We start from the raw sequence: 11,235 nt of genomic DNA on the forward strand, positions 1-11,235 counted from the left end.
GAGGCTTCAAAGCGAATTTCTTCACATATTTTGGAGTCACAAATCTGTACTCCTTCCATTCCTTCGCCCATGTGCGTTCAATCTTCTGCATCCTTATCTTTCTCTTGGCCATTGTCTCATGTTCTTCATCAGGCGTACAATAGTACAAGTATATGTCCTCAGGAATATCAGCAGCTGTGTTCTGCTCCAGTTTCTTTCCTCCCTTCTGTTTTCTCTCTTCCTCCATTTTCTTCAGTTGAGGACTTTGCTGATGATTTTGAACTCTTGAGGATTCTGATGAGCCTTGAAGAGTTTCTTCCAGAAACGCTACAAATGAGTTAATGTGATGAGAACCGAGAGATTCATCAGCTGACATGTGTGTACCTGTGAACAGAGTATATCTGCGAGGAATTTGGAGAGGTCATATGCGTTCTCAGATTTGAAGAAAATGAAAAAGTTTGACAGTTTGAGGAATATAACCAGTGGTTTGAGGAATTTGCCTAAGCATACTGTTCTTGGGTTCCAGAGTTGTACAGATCCGAAAATTCGCACAATTGAGGAATCTCGTGAAAATCTTAGATGCTTAGCTAGTTCATCAATGATTGCGGTGATAGGTAGTGTTTGAGGAATCATGTGCGCATCATATCTTGAGGAAAAACAGATTTCACATAGAAGAGGTAAAATTTCAGATCTAATTTGCTGTAAAAATGGGATATATTTACCCTGGAAGGTGCGAACGAAGAACACAGAAAGTAGTGTTGGAGAGGCTCTTCGGTCGAGTGTCCAATGCACCCTAACTTGGAGGCAGAGGACGTCTACGGCGGCGGCGGACGTAGATGGTCCGACTCCGGCGTGATCCTGGCGACGAAAAGGTCGAGGCAGTGAAGCTCTTACTTACCGGCGACAAGACTACCAGCGGTGGCGCTAGGGTTTGGTGGAGTGTGCGATGGCAGGAGAGCGATGAGGCGAAGAAGAGGATACCGAGGGGGATAAGGACATATTTATAGCCCGAAAGTTACTGTTTGGCGCGAAAGTTTCGGACCAAATAGCCCCTGCCTCTATGTCTCCGCAGGACACGTGTAGCTCCCGTACGATGCGGTGCAGATAGTGGAGATCGTGGTTATCCGATCATGGGAAGTGGGGGTTCAGTTACTGTGCCTTTAAAGAAAACAAATTTTGAAGATTTGAGGATTTTCGTTACAAAATCATCAGCTGACAAGGATGCAGTGAGGATTTTGAACTAAGTTTCAAGTAGAACGCATATGAAGAATTGAATAGACTGGATAAGTATAGCATAGAGGGAAAGTAGGGTCCGATCACATTCACTTAGCAGAAACATCAACTTGAAGAAATAGCAATAAGTGAATGCTGTTGAGGACTAGAAATCACAGTCTACCTAGGCAAATGAAAGTCATCAAGTGTTTTTGAAGCTTTTGTAATAGATCATCACAATGAAGAACAGTTGTTTTGAAGAAAAATGCATTGTGAGGAAATTGATCATTTGAAGAAAATCAACTTGAGGAATTTCACATTGGGCGGTGGCGTTACCCACCATATAAGAATGTTGATTACAGACGCCACGTACAATTGTCGTAGGGCCCTGAGAATCAATTTCTTCGTTAATTTCTTCACATTCAGAGTGACTTTCTTCATTAGTTGAAGAAAATCGTTTCATCATGTGTTGCACATCTAAGTCATCAACTTTGCATAAGTGTTAGGATGTGTGCATGTTTTTACAAAACATTTGAAGACTCTAAGATATTTAGCTCACACCGCAACTTGCAAAACCTTTTCTCATCCAAGGGCTTAGTGAAGATATCTGCCAGTTGATCATCAGTCTTCACATGGTCGATGTGGATATTGCCCTTGAGGACATGGTCCCGAAGAAAATGATGACGAATCTGGATGTGCTTGGTCTTCGAGTGCTGTACTGGGTTGTATGCAATCTTGATAGCACTCTCATTGTCACAATAGAGAGGCACATTCTTCATGTTGATGCCGTAGTCCTTGAGAGTTTGCTTCATCCACAGTAATTGAGCACAGCAAGAACCAGCAGCAATGTACTCAGCTTCGGCAGTGGAGAGTGATACGCAGTTCTGCTTCTTTGAGGACCAGCAAACTAGTGATCTTCCGAGGAAATGGCATGTGCCAGAAGTTGACTTGCGATCCACACGGTCACCAGCATAGTCTGAATCAGAATACCCTACCAGATTAAGATTGGAGCCCTTGGGATACCATAATCCTAGTGTTGGTGTGTGAGCTAAGTATCGAAGAATATGTTTCACAGCCTTATGGTGTGATTCCTTCGGTTTTGCTTGAAAACGTGCACACATGCAAACACTAAGCATTATATCTGGCCTAGATGCACATAGATACAATAAGGAGCCAATCATAGAACGGTATACCTGCTGATCGAAATCTTTACCATTTTCATCAGTGCCGAGGTGGCCGTTGGTAGGCATTGGAGTCTTGGCACCTTTGCATTCGTGCATGTCGAATTTCCTCAGAACATCCTTGAGGTATTTCTCCTGTGATATGAAGATTCCATTGCTTTGTTGACGAATTTGAAGACCTAAGAAGAATTTCAGCTCCCCCATCATGGACATCTTATATTCTTCACTCATCATGTTGGCAAATTCATCACTGTATCTTTTGTCAGTACAGCCAAATATGATATCATCAACATATATTTGACATACAAACAGCTCATTATCATAGGATTTTGTGAAAAGAGTTGGATTGAGTGAACCAGGTTTGAAGCCTTTCTTCATGAGGAATTCCTTCAATGTATCATACCATGCCCGAGGGGCTTGCTTGAGGCCATACAGAGCCTTTTTGAGTCTGAAGACTTTGTCTGGATTCTTTGGATCCTCAAAACCTGGAGGCTGAGCAACATATACTTCTTCCTCAAGCTTACCATTGAGGAATGCACTTTTCACATCCATTTGATATAAGGTGATGTTATGATGATTAGCATAAGCAAGTAGTATTCGAATAGCTTCAAGTCTAGCAATAGGTGCAAAAGTTTCATCGAAATCTATTCCTTCAACCTGGGTGTAGCCTTGGGCTACAAGTCGTGCCTTGTTCCTCACCACTTGACCATCCTCATCTTGCTTGTTTCGGAAAATCCACTTGGTGCCGATGATGTTGTGCTTGCGAGGATCTGGTCGTTTGACGAGCTCCCATACGTCATTCATCTTGAATTGAAGAAGTTCGTCTTGCATGGCTTGTATCCACTCCGGTTCCAGAAAAGCTTCATCTACTTTTGAGGGTTCTGTGATGGATACAAAAGAAAAATGCCCACAAAAGTTAACTAAGTGTGAAGCTTTTGAGCGAGTGAGAGGACCTGGCGCGTTGATGTCGTTGAGGATTTTGTCAAGTTCTACTTCGTTTGCAATCCTCGGATGAGCTGGTTGAGGATTTTGTCTGGGCTGAGGAAGTGGTGCTGTTGTAATCTCCTCAAAAGCATCTTCTTGGTTTTTATCAGCGATGGGGATCGTTTCTTCACCAATTTCCTCAGTGGGGACAATGTCTTCAGTAGGCTTAAGCTTTATCGCTTCCTCAGGAGACAACTTATCTAGATCAGAAGGCAATTGCTCTCTTTGCGAGCCATTAGTTTCATCGAACCGCACATCTACAGTCTCAACAACTTTGTTGTGATAGTTGTTGAAGATTCTGTAGGTGTGCGAGTCCTTTCCATAACTGATCATAAAACCTTCATATGCCTTAGGTGCAAATTTTGAGCTATGGTGAGGATCTCTAATCCAGCATTTTGCACCGAAGACTTTGAAATAACTTACATTGGGTTTCTTGTCAGTGAGGAGTTCATATGAGGTTTTCTTGAGGAATTTGTGAAGATATACCCTGTTGATGATATGGCATGCAGTGTTGATTGCTTCAGGCCAGAAGCGACGAGGAGTCTGATATTCTTCAAGCATAGTTCTTGCCATTTCAACCAGAGTCCTGTTCTTCCTTTCGACGACACCATTCTGCTGAGGAGTATAAGGAGCAGACAATTCGTGAGTAATACCAAGTTCATCAAGATAATCATCAAGACCAGTGTTATTGAACTCGGTTCCATTATCACTCCTGATGTGTTTGATCTTGATGCCGAAGTTCGTCGAGGCCCTTGAAGAAAATCGTTTGAAGATTTCCTGCACTTCAGTTTTATACACTATGATATGCACCCAAGTATATATGGAATAATCATCAACTATGACGAAGCCATATAAAGATGCTGCATTGGTTAGTGTGGCATAGTGAGTAGGTCCAAATAAATCCATATGAAGCAATTCGAATGGACGTGTAGTAGTCATGATGGTTTTAGAGGGATGCTTGGATCTGGTTATTTTCCCAGATTCACAAGCACGGCAGAGATGGTCCTTGAGGAATTTGACTGATTCGATGCCGATGACATGCTTCTTCTTTGCAAGCGTGTGCAAATTCCTCATGCCTGCATGACCTAGTCTTCGGTGCCATAACCATCCTTCTGAGGTTTTTGCTAGTAAGCAAGTGGCTGGTTGAGGACCTGTAGAGAAATCAACAATGTACAAATCCCCTCTTCTTACACCTTCGAAGACTTTGGATCTGTCAGATTCCATGATGACTACACATCTATATCTACCAAAGATAACAATCATATCAAGATCACAAAGCATCGAGACTGACATGAGGTTAAAACCAAGGGATTCAACAAGCATCACTTTGTCCATATGCCTATCCTTGGAAATAGCTACTTTGCCAAGTCCCAATACCTTGCTTTTACCTTTGTCAGCATATGTGATTTGCTTCAGAGGTGATGGAGTTAGTGGCATATTCATCAGTAGGCTTTTATCACCAGTCATGTGATGTGTGCAGCCACTATCGAGAACCCACTCAGTATTTTTGGGTTTGTCATCCTGCAGATGAATTAGTACAGCTTACCATCTCATATGCTTCAGATTTGAAGAATATGATACTAATTTCATCAGTTCAGTAATTTCATCATAACAGAAATGTAAGGACGTGTGAAATATTTCTATTTCATCAATTATTAGCTTGCGTCCTATCAAGCATTTCCTCAGGTCTCCAGCAAATTCTTCAGATGATGATTTTCATCTGGAGACCTGACCTGCAGAAGTGATTAGTTTGATTTCTTCACCACCCACATCTGAAGGGGTGGCAAAGCGTTCATCATCCTGCGAGGACCATATGAGAAAGGTGGCATTGAAGCTAATGCACTTCTCTTAACAGTAGGGGGGTTAAAGTACTCATATGAATATGCAGAGAACTGATTTGAGGATTTATGAACATAATGATTTGAGGAGTAATGCTCATATTCATATTCCTTGTAGTTTCCCTGCATGTTAGACGCATAAGCACGGGTACGAGCATAGTTTAGACCAGTTGAGGATTTTGATCCTCTTGAAGACTTTGGTCCTCCTAAGGAATTTGATCTGAGGTTCAGATTCTTCAGAGGTGGTGTCATGAGGACATTCACCTGAAGATTTTCAAGACAACTTTTGGGAACCCAGATTTTCCTCAGAGGAGGGCCATTCCTGCAGTTAGTTCCAACATATCGAGCAAATACTTCACCAGATTGATTTTTGAACAATTTATAGTTGGAATCAAATGACTCATCCGAGGAATAGGATAATTCACATGAGAAGCCAGTTAGATTAGATGGATCAAAAGGAGGCCCAGTAGCAGCAACCCATGAGGTTTTGGGATACTGCTCAGGTTTCCAATAAGATCCATCAGCATTTAATTTCCTCTCAAACTCAGTTCCTTCTTTCCTCGGGTTCCTGTTCAAGATCTGCTTTTTGAGCACATCACAAAGGGTTTGGTGTCCTTTGAGGCTTTTGTACATGCCTGTCACGTACAATTCCTTCAACCCTGCATTTTCATCAGTAACATTTGTGTTTTCCTCAAGTGAGGAAATAGACACAACAGGTGCAGTTGAAGAATTTGTAGCATTTGATGATTCTGGTGAGGAATTAGCAGTTTCACGTTCAATGCATTTAAGACATGGAGGAATAAATTCAACTTGACTAGTGCTGATCTGTTGAGCTAGTAATGAATCATTTTCCATGCGAAGATCATCATGAGACATCCTCAGCTTCTCAAGATCAAGCTTCCTTTGAAGAAATTCATAGGAAAGCTTCTCATGATCAGTGAGGAGTGTATCATAACGATCCTAAAGATTATCAAATCTAGACTGAAGATTTTTCATGTCATCAGCGAGGATTTGATTAAGATTCATTTCATCATTCAATAGATCATCACTTTTGTCTAGCAGTTTTTGAAGCTTTTCCAGAGCAGTTTGTTGTTTAGTGGCAATGATAGCAAGTTTACTGTAACTGGGTTCCTTATAATCATTATGTTCACAGTCACTTGAATCAGAGGAGGAGGCATTATTTGATACCTTTGAACCTTTTGCCATGAAGCAATTGGTTGGAGCGATGTCATCAGCATAGTCATCAGTATGGATGGTGCAATCATTTTCTTCAAGATTGAAGATTGACTTGCTGACGAAAGTGGTTGCTAGTGCAAGACTAGCCTGTCTGGATTCTGAGTCTTCTCGAGAGCCTTCTTCTTCATCACATTCCTCTGATTCTTCCTCGGAGTCCATTTCCTTTCCAATAAGTACCCGAGCCTTTCTGAAGCTAGTCTTCTTGTGTGAAGAGGACTTTGAAGATGAGGATTTTGAAGATTTCTTCTTCTTCTTCGAGTCATCAAAACTGTCATCCTTGTATTTCTTCTTCTTTGATTCCTTTCCCCAGCGGGGACAATCAGCAATGTAATAACCTGATTTCTTGCACTTGTGACAGGTCCGTTTCTTGTAGTCCTCAGATGCAGATTCTGATTTCCTCATGTCTCTTCTTGATGATTTACTGAACTGGCCTCGTCGGGTAAATCTGTGGAATTTCCTCACAAGCATTGCAAGCTCCTGTCCAAATTCTTCAGGGTCACAACTGCTGTCATCTGTGTCTTCTTCTTCAGATGAGGAAATTGCTCTAGCCTTCAGTGCACGTGGTCTGGAATAGCTTTGTCCATATAGATCTCTCTTTTCTTCTAGCTGGAATTCATGAGTATTTAGCCTTTCAAGGATATCAGCTGGATCTAGCATCTTGTAGTCTGGTCTTTCTTGAATCATCAGAACTTGAGTGTCAAATGAAGAATCCAAGGATCTCAGCAGTTTCTTCACAACTTCGTGATCAGTGATGTCTCGAGCTCCCAGTGCTTGCAGTTCATTTGATATATCAGTGAGGCGATCAAAGGTGTCTTGGCAGCATTCATTGTCATGTCTCTTGAAGCGATTGAAGAGATTGTGAAGAATATCAACACGAGAGTCACGCTGGGTTGATACTCCTTCGTTTACCTTGCACAGTCTCTCCCAGATCAGTGTTGCAGAGCCCAAAGCACTTACTCTTCCAAACTGACCAGGGCTCAGATGCCCACAGATGATGTTCTTCGCTTGAGAATCAAGTTGCTTGAATTTCTTCACATCAGCTGCAGTGACACTGGCAGAAATGATGGGGACGCCATTTTCCACAATATACCACAGATCATTGTCAATAGCTTGTAGATGCATTTGCATTTTGTTCTTCCAGAAGGGAAAGTTCTTCCCTTCGTAGGTAGGACATGCTGCAGTCACCTTGAACATGCCTGCAGTCGACATAACTAAAACTCCAGGTGGTTAAACCAAAATCACACAGAACAAGGGAGTACCTTGCTCTGATACCAATTGAAAGTGCGTTATATCGACTAGAGGGGGGGGGGTGAATAGGAGATTTTTAGAATTTCATCACTGAGGAAATTCCTTTTGTGGAAATTCCTCACTGATGGCTAACTTACAGCGGAAACAGTAAAGGATCAGACGTGCAAACGTTCTCACCAGCAGTATTTCAGAGTGAAGAATGTGAAAACAGATTGTACAGTAAGCAGGCACGCAGAATACAGATGATGATTAACTATTGTGAAGAATTTGGGGTTGAGGAAATTCAGAGAAAGTCTTCAACAAATTCTTCAAACAGTCACAGTGAAAGTCATCAACACATAATACAGAGAAAGTAAAGAGTTGAGGAATTAGAACCCGATTCTCAGAGAAGACAGTCGTTGATGACCCAGTTCCAACTGCTGTGACAGTTGTACATCTGGTTTGGAGCGGCTTGGTATTGAAACCAAAGGACACCCAGTCTCGGGACACACAGTCCCTACCGTACTCTCCTTGAGCTAAGGACACACAGTCCTCGCGCAACACTCGTGGTAAGTCTTCAGGGAAGACTTCCAAACCCTCACAAACTCGGTCACCCGACGATCCACAATTGACTGCTGGATTGCTCTAGACCATGACGCCTAACCGTCTGGAGGATGCACAGTCCTCAAAGGTAAAAGGCTTCAGTCCCACATAGGAACAACTTCTTCAGTGATGCTCAATCACTAGGTTTGGTTTGTGGTTTCGATGGGTGGTGTATTTCCTCACTGATGAATTACTCTCGAAGGCTGTGAGGAATTTAGGTTGCTCTTATGACAAGTGCCAGTTTCTAACGGAGCAACCAACCAGCTAGTGGTTGTGGGGGGCGGCTATTTATAGCCTGGGAGCACCCCGACATGATTTGACACTAATGCCCTTAAATAATATGACCGTTGGAGTGGATAAGACCAGTGACTTGGCATGGTTATCGAAACGGTCGGGACCCTCAACTGTGAGAGTCCTCATGTCACTCATATTCCTCACTTGAGGCTTTTGGTAGGATTTTGCTTGGGTTTAGCATCATGAGGAAATCCATTCCATAGTGTTACTTTGACCCCCTTTAATAGTACGGTGTTCCTATTCATCAAATGCGAAGAAAGTAAAACAGAAAACTTAAATCTTCATGCTTCAATTTCTTCAGAATGATTTGCTTTAGGAACCACCGGTCTTCTCAATATAAGTATCTTCATGAGGAATATCATTTTCATCGCAGATTCCTCGCGATTCATTTCTTCAGCTTCAGACCAATTTCTTCAATTGAAGATATACATTTTTAGGGGTCGATATTCTTCAAATATCTCAATCGCCTCAATGACTTATAGATCCTGTGTACACTTATAAACACATTAGATACTTAACCTATAAGTCTTCAAACCACCAAAATCACTAAGGGGCACTAGATGCACTTACACATACGTCTATAAGCATAAGTTCGAAAAGGATAAGTAAAAGTGGTCTTTTCTTGGTCAGGTTGTGAAACAGGTATTTGTGAAAAACTAGAATATCCATCAAGAAAGCAAAAATGTGTGTGCTTAGATAGTCTTTCTAACATTTGATCAACAAAAGAGAGAGGGTAATGATATTTTCTAGTTGCTTTGTTTAATTTTCTAAAATCAATTACCATTCTATAGCGTGTGACAATTCTTTGTGGAATAAGTTCATTCTTATCATTAGGAACAACAGTAATACCTCCCTTCTTAGGGACACAATGAACATGACTTACCCATCTACTATCAGCTATAGGATAAATTATACCTGCCTCTAGAAGTTTCAATATTTACGTTCTTACCACTTCTTTTGTCTTCGGATTTAACCGACGTTGGTGATCAACAACGGGTTTAGCATCAAGTTCCATATTAATCTGGTGCTGACATAGAGTGGGACTAATGCCCTTAAGATCATCAAGAGTATATCCAATAGGAGCTCGGTGCTTCCTTAGAACTTTCAATAATCTTTCTTCTTCATGTTGTGAAATGTTAGCACTAATAATAACAGGATATATCTTTTTCTCATCAAGATAAGCATATTTCAAAGTGTCTCGCAATTGTTTTAATTAAAACACAGGATCACCTTTAGGTGGAGGGGGACCTCCTAGAGTTTCAATAGGCAAATTGTGTTTAAGCAGAGGTTGTTGTTCGAAAAAGATTCTATCTATTTCATTTCTTTCATGCATATTCAAATCATTTTCATGGTCTAGTAAATATTGTTCTAAAGGATCAGTAGGAGGTACAACAATAGAAGCAAGACCAATAATTTTATCCTTACTAGGCAAATCTTTCTTATGCGGTTGTCTACTAAACTTGGAAAAGTTAAATTCATGAGATTCGTCACCAAAGCGAACACCGACAGTTTGTTTCTTAAAATCTATTTTGGCATTGACGATGTTCAAGAAAGGTCTACCAACGATAATGGTACAAAAGTCATCTTGTGGGGAGCCAAGAACAAGAAAATCAGTAGGGTATTTTATCTTCCCATACAGACTTCAACATCTCTGAGAATCCCAATTGGTGATATAATATCTCTATTGGCAAGTTTAATAGTAACATATATGTCTTCTATTTCAGCATGTGCTATTTCATTCTTAATTTCTTCATATAAGGAAAAAGAAATAGCACTCACACTAGCACCTAGGTCACACAACCCATGATAACAGTGATCTCCTATCTTAACTGAGACAACAGGCATACCAACAACTAGTCTATGTTTATCTTTTTTTATCCGGTTTGGCAATTCTAGAAGCTTCATCACAGAAGTAAATAACATGCCCATCGATATTATTGACCAAGAGATCTTTAATCATAGCAACATTAGGTTCAACTCTGATTTGTTCAGCTGGTTTGGGTGTTCTAACATAACTTTTGTTAACCACAGTTGAAGCTTTAGTATGTTCCTTTATCCTAACATGGAAAGGTGGTTTTTCAATATAAGCAATGGGAACAACTGGATCAACATTGTAAATGATAGTTTTTTCTTTATCTTGTACCGGTTCTTTAATTTCTTCTTTAATAGGTGGGTGATATTTAAACCACTTCTATATGGTGGATGTTATGAGGAAGGTGGGTTTAATGTACCGACAAAAGTTGTGCGGTACTAGAGAGGCTAGCAAAGGTGGAAAGGTGAGACCGTGAGAGTGCGTATAATCCATGAACTCAACATTACTCATAAAGAACTCACATACTTATCGCTTTCTCCTAGGAGAAGGGTTGGTAGGAGTTAACCATCGCGTGATCCCGACTTTCACACAAAGGTTGACAATCATTAAACAAATCATGCTCCGATTTCATCACATAACGGTTCACCATACGTGCATGCTACGGGAATCACAAACTTTAACACAAGTATTTCTTCCAATTCACAATTACTTACTAGCATGACTCTTATATTACCATCTTAATATCTCAAAACTATATGCAAGGAATCAAACTTCTCATCATATTCAATGCACTTAATATGAAAGTTTTTATTGTATCCCTCTTGGATGCCCATTATATTAGGACTAAATTCATAACCTAAACCAATTA

This window comes from Hordeum vulgare, chromosome 3H (assembly GCF_904849725.1).
Source record: "Hordeum vulgare subsp. vulgare chromosome 3H, MorexV3_pseudomolecules_assembly, whole genome shotgun sequence".
NCBI classification, from domain to species: domain Eukaryota; kingdom Viridiplantae; phylum Streptophyta; class Magnoliopsida; order Poales; family Poaceae; genus Hordeum; species Hordeum vulgare.